This window comes from Chrysemys picta, chromosome 4 (assembly GCF_011386835.1).
Source record: "Chrysemys picta bellii isolate R12L10 chromosome 4, ASM1138683v2, whole genome shotgun sequence".
In the NCBI taxonomy this organism is placed as follows: domain Eukaryota; kingdom Metazoa; phylum Chordata; order Testudines; family Emydidae; genus Chrysemys; species Chrysemys picta.
The window spans coordinates 16,396,074-16,413,233 of NC_088794.1; the positions used below are offsets into that span (position 1 = coordinate 16,396,074).

At 48.4% G+C, this 17,160-nt stretch overlaps 1 protein-coding gene across 6 annotated transcripts in view; it reads left to right on the forward strand.

The window, feature by feature from the left end:
* The first annotated feature begins 462 nt into the window (after nt 1-462).
* PLXNA2 (plexin A2) overlaps nt 463-17,160 on the forward strand; it is a 328,426-nt gene continuing 311,728 nt past the window's right edge. For 4 of the 6 annotated variants that reach the window (XR_006174188.2, XR_006174189.2, XM_042848961.2 and 1 more), the window contains exon 1: nt 463-876. The gene's annotated coding sequence lies outside the window, so the exon portion shown is untranslated. The remainder of the gene's footprint in view (nt 877-17,160) is intronic. The other 2 variants (XM_065591482.1, XM_065591481.1) reach the window with 2 other exon arrangements.

Here is a 17,160-nt window from a genome sequence, read left to right on the forward strand (position 1 = left end):
CGTTAAGATAAAATGTAAAAGCAGCTTCAGCTCCCTCGAATCACACCTGCCCCCTTATGGGGGCAAGGTCTGAAACGCGGGCGCCGGAAGGCGGAGGTGAGCCAGGCAGGTTGTGGGGTGTCTGGGCCGGCTCCAGTTTCGGGTGCCTTTTAATGCTCTTTACAAACCGGCCCAGCCCCTGGGTTCGCCGCGTTTTCTCTGGAGTCGTCCGCTGGGGTGGGGACGGAGGTTCTCGGCAGCGCCGGGCGGGTCCCAGGCTGCGGCGGGTGGGTCTCGCTCAGCACCTGGCCGAATTCCCAGCCCCGCTTTCTCTTCGCTGGCCCCGCCGGGGGCGCGGGGAGGCCCGGGGCTCGGCCGGGGAAGGGTTAAGCCCAGGCACTGTATGTTAATGAGCTCCATGGTAATACAGGGAGGCAGGCTTTAGCAGCCAGCCAGCCTGCTGCTGATGGGGGATGAGCTTCCAGTGCCAGGCAGGAGCTGGGGGAAGGAGCCCCACAGTTCCTGGGAAATTCGGCTGGGAGAAAGAGGGAGAGGGGGAAACAGCTCCCCGCAGGAGGGGAGCGGGGAAGGGCAGGCAGCCCGGGGTGGCTCATGCCAGAGGGGGGCGAGGAGAGGGCTCGGTGGGCAAAGGCGAGGAATAAGGACAGTTTCGACACAGCAGTAATTGGGCAGCCAGCCGCACCGGGGTGCAGAGCAGCGGATCCCAGGAAGAGCAGGGAGCCTCCAGGAATACAGATCAGGAGCTGGGCACTTGCCGTGGATGTTAATGCATCGGGGGGCCGGGCGGATCGCCTCTCCCTAACTCCGAGGAGGCGCAGGGGGGCGGGAGGCTGTCCGCCCCCCAAGGAGACGGACAGGAGCGGACCTTGAGGTTTGGTAAGTCATCAAGCCGGGGCTGGCAAAGAGGGGCTTGTGCCTTCAACCTCCGCCTGCCCCCTTTTATTCTGCATGCATCTCTGGGGTGCAAGAGTCCCCCCCTGTCATTTGATACAATCATACAATGCATTTGGAAAGGAGGGACTGAGGGAGATCACCCCCCCAGTGGCCCCCCCATAGAGGACCCCAGCCACTTTCTTGTGGACAGGGCTGTGTGTAACGTATGCGTGCTGAAGGGCTCCAGCCCCATGTGTTGCTGCGTGGCTTAGGCTGGAAGCGTTAGTGACATGTTTGTCTTTCCAGACAGTGCACTTGGGAACCTGCACCTCTGGAGGGGAGTGTGTGTGGAGGCAGCATCCTGACACGCTTCCTCATCCATTGGAAATAAAGATACAGCAAGAGAGCCCTTTGGTCCCCCGTCCCCCCCGCTCCGTTTTAGGTTCCCCGTTATTTTTTTCTTAGTTTAGCTATTCTATAAATGTATTTTATTCCTCCTTGAATCTCAGCGGCTTCCTTTTTCTCCCAGGCAGTCATGATCTGGGGGGAGGAAGTGCATCCGAGTAGACAAGCAAACAAAACGTTGCCATTGACAAGGAGAGACTTTATTTATTTATTTATTTTAAGCGCTCGTGAATACCAAAAATTGTTCCCACGAAAACTCCCAAATGCTGCAAAATCTCTCGTGGAAGTTGGGTGGGCGCGGGGGGGCTAGAAGTGAATCAGTCTGTGCTTTCTCCAGAGAAGTCCGAGGTACTGTCTGTGTGTTCCTCAGTCCCGTCAACCCCTGAATGGTTTGGCTGGCCCATGTGTAATGGCAAGGGCGGCTTGTTTCTATACACAGGACATGTACGCACACTGTCCTCTCGACTTCGTGCCCCCAGTGTAACCTAGAATAGCCCAATACCAACCAGCCTTTCTTCTGTGCGAGCCGCGTCAATACTTTGTGTGGCTGGGGCGAAGAGGTTGAGTTAATAATTCTGTGTTCCGAGCAGTGTCATGGGCTAGCATTAAGGGGGGGGGGGCTAGTAAGTGATGGGTGGGCAATTGTGCATGTGTGATCGGTAGTTCGGGGTATTGTCTCAGCGGGGAGAGAGGATGCAGTGTTAGCAGGGGACGATGCTACAAAATCCCATTACTAAGGGGTTTCCCCCATTATTTGTCTAGCTCTTAACATTTCAGTGGCGAGATGATTCGGTTTGATAGCTGGTAGCTGAGTTCTGGGAGATGGGCTCTGCTCTCCTTCGCTGGACAGCCCCATTGATACTCATGTCTCTGAAAGTTAAGTCAAATGACCTACTTCTGCAGCTGAAAGCCTGCTGCCTCAAAGAGAATCGGTGCCCTCTTCAGAACAGAGGGATTGGTTTTTTTTTTCAAACACAGAGATTTTAGCCCTTTTATAAAATAATGTACCTCCGCTGCTGTCCTTGGCCAATTTCCCATTCACTCTGAGTGCAATAGCATAGTTAAGAGCGGTTCAGGGAGCCGAACGAAATAGCTTTGATTTTGGAAAAACGGTTCAGCTAAAGAGTAACTAAAATGTACAATTTCTCTTGTGAAATGGCTTGTATAGCAAAATACAGCACTTCACTCAACTCGCCTAACCATCTCTGCTGTGCTCGTTGCAGGAAGATAAAGTAACCCAATTTACTCTTCACTGCCTTTATATCTTTATTGGAGGTAATTATTTGTGGAGTTTCCCCCTGGCTTATAACAAGTTTGTGCAGTGGGAACAGGTAACAGATGCTGTTTAGAATCCGCACAGAATCCACAAACATGATAGGAACAGCTTCTCCGGGTGCTTTTCATCACACCCTGTGTTACTTGTCCTGTTAACCCTCAACTCTCCCCTGCTCCTCAGCAGAACAACCTGAACTCCCCCCCTCCACCCCTGTGGTTAGATACCAGGAGGAAAAAACCAATAGATTCTGACCACTGTACGCCTGGGTATATGTGACAGTGGAGAAGAGATGACTTCAACTGTCCCGCTCTTTAACTCTCTCCAGCAAATCGCACTGGTATGTGACAAACTGGCTTGCAAAGCAGCTAAATGGAAATGACATTGGGAGCCGTTTGTGGGGTGTTTCAGGAAGCCATGTGACTCCCATACTGTGCATGAGGGCTCCCATTGACTGGCCCCTCAGAGCCTCAGCGCTTCCAGGCCGGCGGTGGAAACTCTGTGCAGTTGAAGCCTGGAGCAAGTCGTGAAGGAATGACTCAGTGGCTTGGGTGGATTTTAGCACTGGTGTTCTCAGGTGATAGGTGAATCTTTCCACTGAGGCTGCTTGGGAGATAAGGGCTGGGTGCTGCAGGGTACGTGTGGAGGGAAGATTCTAGGGGAAATGCCAGGCCTGCTTTTTGGTGCCAATATGATGCATGCCAAAGGTTGCCAGGTCTTCTCGAAGTATCTTTGTTTGGGGAGGCCTGGTTTAGCGGGTAAAGGTAAAATCCATCACAGGCAGGAAAATTACACACATCCACCCCCATGCTTCAGTCCAAATGCTGCACTGATCAAGTTGTTTTAATTGGCCCTGTGCAGCTCAAACAATAAAAATGTAACGGGGTAGCGGTGGAGAATGTCTCCTCTTCTCATACTTGTTCTAGTGATCCCTTGCTATGAGGAGCAGCAAGCTCTGTGCCCATCCACCCCGCTCCCATTCCAGCCCTGAGGCTTTTTTTTTTTAAGCACATGAAAAATTTGCTTCCTTCCTCTGTCTCTGGAATTCTTAAGAGGGGGGGAAAAATTGAGAGTGATGAGCCTGTGGTGCTCCTGAGACGGCCCCTTTCACATTTCTAAACACTCTTGATTATTCAGCTAATCTTTATTTCATGGGCCTGTTACAAGAAACACACAAACCAGGGGGTGGGGGGGAGAGAAAGTGGAAGGCGGTGAGATGTTTAAAATACACAAGAAAGGAGCTGGCAGCAATATAATCGTTGTTCTTATGCCGGTGCTATGAAATATTTATGGGTCTAAGTTGTGGCAAGATTTTCTCCCTGCTTCGCCCCACCCCCACCCCAGCCCTTCTCAAATGGTTTCCCGTGGTAAAATAATCATTAAAAATCAGGTGCAAGGGGCCTGATGGCTGTTTCTAGCCTATCTCCCTCCTTACCCAGCTGTCTGCTGGTAGAGTCGCACACAGCTGTCTGTACACACAGCCTGGGGGGCACAATGTACTTCTGTCCATCACTACCAATGAGAGAGCCAGGGACTGCTAGCCAAGCTACCCAAATCATAAAGAGACCGGAGCATTGTGTTACAGTCTGTTAACTAGAAATAATTCCGAATCGTCCCTTTGAGCTGCTTGCATTTTATAGTTGTAGTCCGCTTCCCCTTTGGGCATTCTGCTATTAATTCATTAGATCTGAATTTTCTAATTTTTTCCCCTTTTTCCCCCCCATCTCTCTCTGTCTCCCCTGTAATTCAAACAGTGATGAATGGACAAAAATCCCTCAAGGGAAACATTTTTTCACTTACTTATAAAGATTTCATGGCTAATTAAAGTAAATGTGGTTTTTAGAGTGTTAATCTCTTAACCAGCTTGGCTAGGAGGACAACAAAGGACAAGAGGGGAAGTGGGGGGAAGGTACTATCAAGTTTTTTTTCCCTAGGATTTGGCCACAGTCTTGATGACTGGATCCCTGGTGCCTTTATGATTATGGTCAAGAGCATCCTACACGTGACCCGAGTATGTCCACTTACTCCTTGGCTTCTTAGAGCTATGCGTCTTCCCTCTTCTGCCCTCTTTGCCTCCATAAGATCTAACCTCAGTTGCCTGCAAGACTAAAAGGCATTCTGGGCTGAGGCAGTGGAAAGTTCTTTGTGAAGAGTAGTTTGTTAGAAAGCTTCAAGGATATAGAAGAGAAATTGGGAACACAAGAAGAATCCAGGCAATGTATTGGCCTGGGAAAGTGGAGGCTACTGCTCCACTTTTATATTTTATATTCATATTCTTTCTCTTTAGCTAAAGGAAAAATGTATATTTATTGGGGTGTTTTGAAGAGAAGGGCATGTGGCAGGGATGCTGTCCCCAAGCATTCTGCTGCGGTAGCCTGTAGCAAGGCTGCTGCTGCATGCCAACTCCTTACACCAACCCAATTTTTTTCCAGAATTGGGAATCGGGTTTGTTAAGGAATTAGATCTATGGTAGAAGGCTGAATTGAGCAGGTCAAACTTGTCACTTGTGACTTGAGCCTTGTTCTCAAATCCAGGCTTCTGGGGGTTAAAAACCTGCTGAAAAAGCCACCCTGCTTTTGCTTTGCAAAGGGATTTTATTGTCCGTTTAGTTCTGGGTTATTTTTAAAAGATCTTTATCTAACAAACTGAGAATGAAAGTTGTGCTCTCCCGCTCCATCATTTCACTCTCGTTTCCACTCGTCTCCTCCCCTCCCTACACCAGGATTCATCGTTCAAATCCACCTTTGGCCTAAGCAGTTTGGGAACTGCTCAGGCCAAACAGCAGAGCAGTAACAATTCATGAGCTAGTCAAAGTAATGCATCCCCAGGCTGGGCTGTGAGTCTGAGTGGCACTGAATTTTCTATGATACAGTTATTGCTCGAAGAGCGAATGAGACTGGGTTGTGGGCCACCTGAAATACCATCTCACTCCACTAGAGGGGGGCTCCTGCAGTTCAGGCTAAAAGGTACTAAATTAATGGAGATCTCCCATCTCCTAGAACTGGAAGGGACCTTGAAAGGTCATCGAGTCCAGCCCCCTGCCTTCACTAGCAGGACCAAGTACTGATTTTGCCCCAGATCCCCAAGTGGCCCCCTCAAGGATTGAACTCACAACCCTGGGTTTAGCAGGCCAATGCTCAAACCACTGAGCTATCTCTCCCTGCTTTTGTGGGAGTTTAAAAAAGGATGGGGGGGCAGCAAGCAGAGCTGTCACCGAATGTAACTTGGGAAGGCACTAAAACTGGCCATCTCAACACTTGAGTGCCACTGGTCCCTTATGGTGAAAGGAGACACGAAGACGAGCAGCACTTGCTGAGAATTTGACCCACCATTTTGCTGAGACCTACCTGTTACTGGAAACAGCACTTTTGGGAGAGGCAGGAAGACTTTAATGTGTTCAAAAATTCCCAGATAAATCAGACTGGCTGTAGCTGATGGTTCCCTCCCCCCCCCCCCCCATATACACTCATCCAACCCCCACCCCCTTTATCCAGGAGAGAGATGCTCTTGGAATCGCCTCAGCATGGTTTGTCTTTCTGCCTCCCCTGCTGTGGCCTGAATGCAGTGGTGAGATGTTCTCAGGTGGTGGTAAAATTGCTCTGGCAAGACTTGACAATAAATAAATAAAGTAAGATGAAATAAGCGAGCATACCATATGTCAATGATGTATGTCTCTAATCTAATCTTCCACTGTGTGTTCTCTGCTGGGTCTTTTCTCTGAGTTTTAATCCAACCTTGTGTTTTAGTTGGGTTGAGAAATATCGTTAGCCTAACTTTGCTGGCTAAATGGTGATTCTGGCTGCTCCATGGGATGGTACGTGCCAGAGACGGGGTGCTGAGAAAAAAGTGGCCTCCCTTGTTCTGATCTGATATATCCCTTCTCATATTTCTCGGTATAATCTCTGCTTCTCGTTGGGTGAAATTGAAGGGGGAGGCGAAGGGGATGAAAAGCGAGATAAATGTATCATGTTATGAAAGTTTAATCCTGCTTTGCCTGGGCTAAAATTACATTCAGAGCAGGAGATAAAAGGCATGAGAGTCACATTATAAAAAAAAAAAAAAAAAAGTCCAGATCATCTTAAAAGGAAGAGTGATAGTGAGCTGGGCTGAGCCCTGTCAGCCAAGCCCTCCATCCTGCCCGATGCAGATGTAGGCTGTTCCGCTGCAACGGGAAAGCAAATGAGGTATGTTCTCTAGTCCCTTGTCTGAAGAGCACCAGCAATCTACAGAGGAGATTAAAGGCCGCTCAGGTGAATATACCCATTTTGTTGTAGCAGGAATATAGGGAGCAGCTTGCAGTCTGTGCAGGAATAGCCAAACCATTGGGTTTATCCCAATGTAGCTGGCATCCTCCGGGGTGAAATGCCATTATACGTGTGTGTTCACCATTGCCCAGCTGGATGGAATTGGAGTTACACAGCTATGTGTCATAGGCCCTTCGGTGCTAAGAGCTAATGGAGGTTCTCCTTGAGCTGAGGGGATAATGTACTGTGCCTTTGGGATGTGAGTTCTATCCCCACTGTCTCTGTGACGTTCCAAGTGGCTTTTGTGTGAAGAAGAGTGCTAGGTGGCTGGGCATCTTGATTTTGACAGAGCTCGTCCTGTGTTTGCAAGGCACTGAAAGGTTTGATGGTGGGACTCCAAGCGTGATACCCTGGAGGACAATGTTAAAACAATGATTTGCCTTAGACACTGTTAACAATTTTTGGCATTTCTCTCATCTTTATCCAATACTAAAGTGCTTTACATATATTAAGCTTCTCCTCCACAGCTGTAGGAGACAGGTAAATTCTACCGCTGGTTTGCAGATCAGGAAACTGAGGCAGTCTGAGGTGGTTTTCTCACAGTAAGGCCAGGGCCGGCTCTGGCTTTTTTGCCACCCCAGGCAAAAAAGCCTCCCGCCGCCCCCTGCCCCCCAGCGGGGAGCGCGGCAGGGGAGGGCGCCGAGCCCGGCCGCAGCCCCGCTCTCCCTGGCCGGCTGGAGCACCGGGAGGAGGGCGGCCCCGCTCTTCCCTGCCGGCCGGAGTGCCGGGGGGAGGGCGGCGAGCCCGGCCGGGGCCCTGCTCTCCCCGACCGGCCGGAGCGCCGGGGGGAGGGCGGCGAGCCCGGCCGGGGCCCCGCTCTCCCCGACCGGCCGGAACGCCGGGTGAGGGCGGCCCCGGTCTTCCCAGCTACCCGGAGCGCCGGGGGGAGGGAGGCGAGCCCGGCCGGGGCCCCGCTCTCCCCTACCGGCTGTAGTGCTGGGAGGAGGGCGGCGAGCCTGGCCGCTCTCCCCAGGTGAGCCCCGCTCTCCCCAGGTGAGCGCCACCCCCTCCAGGTGCCACCCCAAGCACATGCTTGGAGGGCTGGTGCTTGGAGCCGGCCCTGAGTAAGGCATTGCTAGAGCCATGAATAGAACTCAGGAGTCATCCTGCTTTAAGCACAAGCACACTACCTTAGCAGGGGGTTAGTAAAAGGTTTGATGTACAAACACATCGCTCAGTAACACAAGGTCAGTCACCAAATGAGATATCTCTGCCTGGAAATTAAAAATCCTACCTGTGGCATGTCCCCATCCTACCCACTTGTTTCTATGTTGGTTTCACACACAGGGTGGCCTGTGGCATTAGGGTGCCTTAAAAATGTTGCCCTGAAGAATGGGCCCATTTGTGGGGCCGCCTCTTGTCTACCTTGGGGTCTCCTAGAGAATTGCAATGAGTGCATTGGAGATCAATGGGAGTTCCAAGCTCTCCAGAGATCCTGACTACTCCTGCCAGTTCCCTTGGCCTCCCACCCATCGCTGCGCACTCTAACCTCCCTAGAGCCTGGGTGGCTTGCAGTACTGGGGTTTAGCCCCAAAATCCAAACTGCTCTGAAATGAAGGGTGTTCAGAACCAGGAGGGTTGGAGTTGGGGCCCAGCAGCCCAAGCTACCTGGTTGCCTGTGGCGGTCTAGGGCTTCTATGCAAGAGCGGGAGGCCAAGCAGTGGCATTAGAGAGGGAAGGATAGGCAGACTCCTAACAGTCTGAGGGGGCTATACTGGCTTAAGGACCAGAGGTTTGGAAGCACTGCCAGTAGTTCCTGGGGCCTCCCTTGCCTGACAGGAGCTGGGCTGGAAGTGGCTCTATTGTGTTAATGTGAGCACAGCCTCCCCAGCAGACCCGGGATGTTTCTCGCAGCCCTTCCTTTGCTTTGAAGTGACTTCCCCGCCGCGCAAAAGTGAAAGGTGACGTCTGGGTAAATATTAAGTTGACCTCTCACCTCGCCCTCCTGCTGCTGCTGCTCCTTTCTTATGGCTCATTAATGAAACAACCAGATGCTCTGGGAGTGAGCTGCAGAGGGAGAGGCAGGAGTTGCTCTAGCCAGAGGCTCACACATTAAGCCTCCGAGGGATGGCGGAGCGGGGCAAGTGGGGGTCCACTCCAAACTGTGAGTGAGACAACAGTTGTTTCAGCACCGAAAGCTAAACAGGAAAGGAAAGTCTCCTTCCTCGCAGCCTGGTGAGCTTGTGCATCCCCATCCTCTGTTAGTGAGTGTTAAGAGAAACATTTGCTCAAACCTGGAGTGCAGCTGTTTTGCTGGTGAGGTGGGAGCCAGCCAGCACTTCACAACCGTCTCCCAGCTGGTTAAATGAAGCTAATGCCAGTTCTACACTTAAACGTTTGATGGTATAGTCATGACAGTTGGGGTGGGGTTTCCTACGACATTTCTGTACCGAGAGACGTCCTAGTGTAGATACAATCATACCAGCGGTTTTTGTCAGTATAGCTTATTTTGTTTGGGGGAACTAGTATAAGCTATACCTGAAATAGCTCTTGTTTGCCAGCATAAGCTGAGTCTACACTAGGAAGTTTTGCCGATACAGACTTTTTCTAGTGTGGATTTGGCCTAAGGGTTTGACCTTATAAAACTTTCAGTGTTGGCTGTTCGGAAAGTCTGTCGCTTTGTGATTTTTCACCACCACATTTGTACAACAAATGTAGGCTCAATGCTAGGAGTCCAGGTCCTCTGAGCAGCCTACGGGTTACAAGTCAGTACCTCCAGTCCAAAGCTCATAAGGGCCAGCATGTGTGGCTTGAGCTTATGGGGACAACGTTCTTTTAGCAGGCTGGAGTGAGCCTTGGTGTGGTGCAGTGCCTGGCTTCTGTGCACCCCGGGCAGCAGGTTAGTGAGCACATCCAGCCTTGGACCCCTGGCGGTGACCCCAAAGTGCTATTGACAAGTTCCAAATGGATGCACGAGGGATGCCAGCAAGACAAACACCAGGGACTGAACTGGAGACCTCCAGAGACGAAACCTTGAGCCCCAAAGAGTCAGGGTCCGCAGCTGTGGCTGTAACAGCCTCATGTCCTCTGGGCAGCTGCACAGAAGAGAAAGTGTAAAACGCACTGCCCAGTAGGTTACAGATGCACATCCAAATCCCACACCACTTGAGGAAGGGCTTTTTTAGCCTTCATTTTCCCAGCACAGACCTTGCAGGGAGGCAGGCTAATGGTCCAGGGAGAGGCTACTCTCCGTATGCATCATGGAGAGCTAAAGGAAACAGCTTATTATAGTTTTCAGATCCTGACTGGCAATTACCACCATTTGGAAACAGCAATTTTAATTCATTCAGCAGCAGCTACTGATCAGTGTCAAGCTACAGAGCTCTGACTGCTCTTTACCTTGTGTCAGGAAGTCCAGTAATGCTGGAGAAAACAGGAAGTCTCTCAGGCAGTGCGTCACTGATTACTCACTTGCTCTTCTACATGAGGAGACTTTCAAGAAAGTGGCTCTACCTTGATTTATTCCAAAAGCTGCTGTCAGGGCCCAACTCAGCTTGGATCAAGTTATCTATGTTCTATCCAGGCTTGGTGAGTTGGGGAACAAATGCTTGTAAGAGATTTCTCAAAATGCAGCAGTCATTGCAGTTTTTGATTTAGGTAGACTCACTTGTGTCATCAGGATGTAGCTTGATACGCATTGCAGTAGCTGCCCTTGGCTTTGGGACAACATGCAGCAACATGTAAGCTAGACAGAAGGTGGCAGCTCCATGGCTCAGGTCTTTGGTTCCCATGGTAGGAGTCCTATGTAATCTGACCCTACACAGCATACCAGTATCTAACAGGAAGATGGCAGGAGAAAGGAGGAGAGGCCTGGTCTACACACAAACTTGTACCAGTTTAACTAGAGCTTTGTTTTAAAACCGATTTAGTTAAACCAAACTTGTATTGGTTTAACCAAACACAAGACCAGAGTGTAGCGGTCCTATGAATAAGATACCGTGTCAGCAATCTGGGACTGCAATCTGGTCAAGTAAAGGGTTGTCACCACATGCCCTGCTACCCTGAATGTCTTTGTTCAAGGTAGATTTCTTACCAGTCTTTGTTCTTCCTCCCATGGCTGATGTTCTCTCAATCAGGGCCTCCCACAGAAGCACCAGGGGGCTGCCCTCCCTTGCCTTCCGTGGTGAAAGATCTTTGCCTAAGCAAATATCCATAACTCTTAATACACACCACATTCATCATGCACGACTATTAGTGGTCAGTGAGTTTTCCAGTGCCATGTTACATGACACCTTTTAGATACAGATTATAACCCTAATGAGTTGGGATATACTGAATTGGTCAGGCCAGCTGAAACTCATTACCTAGTACCAATGCGCCCCTTGCCCTCTGGCACTGGGATGCTCTTAAAGTTACAGATATTAAATCCAGTTAATTTATCATGTTGTGTATGAAGCATTGCCAACCTTAAGCACTCAAAATTAATGGGTATGGCCCCTCAAAGTTTTGAGATTGGCTTAAAAATGAGGTTTTTAAAAGACTGGGTTCTTTTTATTTGCCTCCTGGTTTGTGAGGCTGTGGAGTTCAACTTTACCAGCCTTTCTCTGTAATCAGGAGGCTAGAAACCTACTTTTAAAAAGAAGGAAAGCCAAGATTCCCATGACTCCAGGAGCTGGGACTTTAAGAAAACCATCAAGTAATGTGTTGACATTACCCAGGGTACAATCTGGACTGTTGAACAGCTGTCCCCTTAATTCTTTAGTTTAGGATGCCTTTTACACAGCTTTTCTGGGAGAACATCCACTCCTGGCCTGTTCATGCAGCCTTCAGCATGCAAAATCACTCCCAGCTATGTTACATGAATTTACATACAGGGCAACACCTGCAAATTCTTAGTCCCAACCCCAGAAATGTGTGTCTTATACTGCTTGGTATCCTTCTGAACAGTACAAGTTCATCAAAAGTCCATCATTTCATCAGAGGAAATTGATATGCACTAGCCTTGTTATCCCAAATGGAGTATCCCACACACACTCATCCAAACACACTGGTTAAGATTAAACAATAAGATCCGTTTATTAACTACAGAAAGACAGATTTTAAACGCCCGGATTGGTTACAAAAGAAATAATAGTAAAATGCCTGCTAATAACTTAACAAGCTAAGTGAACTTAAAAGCAAAAAGGTTTTCTCTTGCAGCAGATCCAAGCCTTCCAGCCAGGATCACCGCTCTCCCAGTTCAATGATGCTTTCTTTGTTTTTTTAAGTGTCGTAGCTGCCATGAGTAGAGATGGAGGGGGAGAGGTGATTTGGAGGCCTCTCTCTCCCCTCTTTGAGGATTACCCCCAACTGGGGTGCAGGTGACAAGCAGTCTCAGGTGCACAAAACTGTCCTTGTGATGGAATTTAAATTTCTTATTCACGCCTTCCCCCTGCTGGAGAATGGCCGCTTAAACAGGGATAGTCTTTTAGCACCTGACTGGGTGTTGGTCTCTCTTTAGTTTCTGAGAATTTGGGGCCTGCTTTTCTTAAACTTGGAGTACATTACAGCAATGCTACATAGTAGAATCTTATAACTTCACATACAATGTTGGTACACACATTTTACTGGGATGGTAATGTTCAGCAGATTATGACTTTTCAAATGATACCTCACAAGGCATACTTTGTATAAAATTTATCATAGTCCTGTAAAAGTGGTGAACATAATGGTATAGACTGTCACACTGTGTCTCATGATAAAGTCATGAGCATTTGCAGCGCTGTTAAAATTGTTAAATGAAATCACTTCACTGGACTCCAAGGCTCCCTGCTTTCTAAAGAATACTACAAAAGTAGCACTAGGCACAGCACCTGCAGCATTTTGGCTGCTTTTATATGGTAGCACAGTCAGTAAATATGATTTAGATGCATCAAGTACTTTTGTTCTTGGAGACTGGATAGATCTGCTGGAATTAGCAGGACAGCGAGAGATGGAAAGCTCTCTCTTTAACGCATGCAGCTGCCAAATACCCCGAAAAGCACAACGACAAGAGTGCAGGATGGAGCATTGGCCTCATACTCAAATTTCCTGCCTTTTGCTGGTTTGTCACAGCCATTAATGTTGTTTAAACATATTTTTTTTGCCAGTGAATTTCCTCTATTTTTAATAGAAGCTTTAAAAAGTGGAGGAGGATGGGGAAAGTGTATTCATAGTAAGTTTTAAAACCACTTTATTACACATTGATAATTTCATGAGCTGCCATCTCTGACAGATTGGCTGGACCTGGAGTTAGAAACTGAGTGTGTGTGGTCTATTGGACACTTGGGATAAAGTATACTAAAATCTTTGCATTACAGCATCATGCTAACATGATGTTATAACACAGTCAACTCTCCCCATTGCAGCATCCAATCTCAAATTCTCACTCCAGCTAGGATGGAGGACCCAAAATAACCTCACCCCGATTATTCAGGAAGGGAGGCCTCAGTGAGTTTATCTATCCTATAGGTGTCTCAGTCATCTGGCTTTGTGATGAAACGTGCAAGTGGATGGCATGGGCTCTTAGGTTAGCGAAGTGCACAAAGATATGAGGAACCACTAACTTGTTGAGTTACAGGGACGCAGACATCATCTTTTACTCCAGCACCCAACACTATAATTCATTTCTCCTGGTGTTTTGACTTTCTCTTTCAGAAGCACTGTTGTCAATGGGTTAGAAACAGGGACAAGGAGTCAAAACTTCTGGGTTCCATTCTTTGGTCTGCCAGTGTGAGACTTTGGTCAAGACACAAGTGCCAGAGTTTTCATCAGGACTCAGGACACAAATGTAGGCCCTGATTTTTGGAAAGAGTTAGGCAGGGTGGGTGCTGGGCATTTGCCAAAATCTGGCTGCTGTTTTTGTATCTAAATGGGAACTGAGCTCTTTTTGAAACCTGGCCCCAGCTGTGGGTGCAGAACAGTTGTCAATCTGACCCTGAATTCACTTGACAATCTGGCACTTTGTGGTGCTTCTCTGTTTCCCTGTCTATGAAATGGGTTTGATATTTGTCTATCTTGCAGGTGTGAAGGTGTAATTCACTTTGGGATCCTTTTATGAAAGATGGTAGAGCTGGGGGTGGGGGAGAATTTGCATTGTCAATAATCCTTTAGCTGGACTGTGGTACAGCAACAGAAGTTCCATTACAGAATTTTTGTCTTATCGACCATTTATCAATACCTAACCTTAGAGCTTTCTACCACTATTGCTGGGTTAACTCCAGCAGAGACAATGGGATCTTCTGTGACCAATGTGCTATGTTCTATTTTGTTTAGGCTGGTGGACATAGCACAGCCCCTGTTCCCCAGGGCTCTAAGTGCTTGTGCAGTAGCAGTTGGTCTGTGCAAGCTTTAAATTCACATAGCAACGACGGAGAGTCTGCAAACACTTTTGAGCTCAGCTGAAGAAAGGATTTGGAGCCCTTATTTGCTTGTCTGCTCAGGATGTAATAATGTTCTGATGCAAGGTCTTGGGTAATGGGGCTTTTCAAGGCATAGAAATTGTGTGGCATGGGCTGTTCTGGTACATCAGTTCCACCAAATAAATTTTCTGACTTTGAGGTGGTCACAGATTGTCACGGGCTGGGATGTGCTAGAACTAATCCTCCAGAAGAGACAAAGGCAGCTGCTATTTAAGGGCTTGGGAGCATGTTTTGTAACTTGTTTAAAGAAATAAAACATGCTCAAGGGATTGTAGGCCACTGGGAAACTCTGTTTTAAGGATTTGGTGCTAGAAAGTTGGGCAGGAGCTGAATTGATTTTTGCAGCTGGACCTCCCCGCTTCTCATTTGGCCCCAGGGTGGCAGTGGCTGAAAGTTACCACCATCCGGTAGCTGGTTGGTTGTCTATATGAGTGTCAGTCTGACTCCTGGTGGACGAGGCCGATGTTTCCTGAAGTGAATAGTGATTTTGGATACCCAACTTGAAAGGGTCCCATTTTTCAGAAGTACTGAACACCTGCTTCCTGCAAATCAGGTTCCTTTAAAGATCTCTCATGTTGAACAATCAGAATCACTCATGATAATTCAGGTCCCAAGCCATCCACATCACAAAAAAACATCGTAATATTTGGTGCCAATGAATCCCCTTGTTGAAATGTGGGGTGACAGGAAACTGATTATTATTTGTATTATGGTATTGCTTAGGCACCCCAACAAGGGATTGGGGTCCCGCTGTTCTAGTCACTATACAAACAAACAACACAGAAACAGCCCCTGCCTCAGGGAGCTTGTGATCTAGGATTTAGGCTGGTGAGTTAAGATATATCAGTTTGAATGGGTGCCAAGCCAGATTTTCAAGTACCTAGCATTAGAGCTGGGAAGGAAACAGTTTTCCTGTGCCAAGAAAATTTTAGATATTTTGAATAATTTCCCATCCCAAAACAGGATGAAAAGTCAAAATCTCAAAAGCTTTTGTGAACTGAAAATCCAAATTAAAAAAGGTTTGGGTCAGTCGAAACATTCCATTTTGATTTCAAAACACTTCAATTTTGACTTTTTATTTTTAACACTACAATTAGCTTCAATTTCTAAATGAAAAGTTGTTTGAAACTAGAAAACCAAAATTTTACATTTGGAAAATGTCCAAACAAAACATTTGGACAATATCAGAACTTTTTTTCTAGAATTTTTTGATTAAATTTGTCGAAACCAACCCTTTCCTGTCAAATATTTATTTTTATTGGAAACCGAAAGAAATGGCTTATCAAAATATCCCAGCTCTACTTGCATCCACAGCTTGGGCTGGATTTGCTAAAGTGTTGAGCGACCAGCAGCTCCCATTGTAACTAGGGATGCCAATTTTCTAGTTGCACAAAACCAAGCACCCTAGCCCTGCCCCCACCCCGAGGCCCTGCCCCCCGCTCACTGCATTCACCCTCCCTCGGTGGCACACTCTTCCCCCCACCCTCATGCACTTTCACTGGACTCGGGCAGGCGGTTGGGGTGTGGAAGAGGGTGAGGGCTCTGGCTGGGGGAACGGGCTCTGGGGTGGGGCTGGGGATGAGGGTTTGTGCTGCAGGAGGGGGCTCCAGGCTGGAGGGTGGGGCTGAGGGATTTGGAGTGTGGGAGGGGCTGCAGGTTGAGGCAGGGAGTTGGGGTGAGAGCTCTGGGGTGGGGCCGGGGTTGAGGGGTTCAGGGTGTGGGAGCGGGCTCTGGGCTGGGGCCAGGGATGAGGGGTTTGGAGTGCAGGAGGGGGCTCCGGGTTTGTGGGGGGGCTCAGTGCTGGGGCAGGGGGTTGGGGTGTGGGCTTACCTTGGACAGCTCCTGGTCAGTGGCGCTGCTTGGGGGGCTAAGGCAGGCTACCTGCCTGCCTGTCCTGGAACCACGCCGGGTTGGCTGGGAGTGCAGACCCGATGCTCGGGGCGGGGGCAGCGCATGGAGCCCCATGGACCCCTGCCTAGGAGCCAGACCTGCTGGCCACTTCTGGAGCGTAGCGTGGTGCCAGCCAGGACAGGGAGGGACTAACCTGCCTTAGTGCTGCCGCACTGCCGACCGGACTTTTAACGGCCCGGTTGGCGGTGCTGACTGGAGTCACCAAGGTCCCTTTTCAACCGTGTGCTCTGGGCGAAAACCGGACACCTGATCACCCTAATTGTGACATTTACGGCTAATTTGGGGGTCCCATGGTAAGAAACCAGTTTGTGCAGCTTCTAGCTTTCGTAAGCAACCTACAATAGGGAGCATGCAAACAGTCCCATAAAGTGGAATACAAAGGTGCTCTCTTTGTGTGTCTGATTTTTCTCACTTTAGGGGTTTGAAGCAGAGGTTTATTTCCTTCAGCTGACAATTCTTGTAGTTACTTATAAATGGAGATATCCTATCTCCTAGAACTGGAAGGGACCTTGAAAGGTCATTGAGTCCAGCCCCCTACCTTCACTAGCAGGACCAAGTGGTGATTTTGCCCAGATCCCTAAATGGCCCCCTCAAGGATTGAGCTCACAACCCTGGGTTTAGCAGGCCAATGCTCAAACCACTGAGCTATCCCTCTTACTTAAGGCTGCGAATGACAGTTGACAAACAAGCATCCTCTGGCTAATCTGATACCATCTCTCCCTCTTTTTATTTTTAAAAAGCTTTTCCAAATAATGCAAAATGCAACATGAAGAAAAGCAAAATATTGAGTCATAAATGTGTTAATCCCTGGCAATTCCTGTTGCCTATTCTGCAAAATCCCATCTATAAACATGCATTGCCAGGTTATCTAATCCAGCCATCTTGCTACGGAATAGGATGTAATGTTAATTTCCTTGTAGCTCAGTTTGTTTTGTGATCTATGCTAGTTCAGTCGCTTAACAGTATTATGGACCTTATCACTGCCTAACAGAGGATTTACCCCTGCTCTCACTGA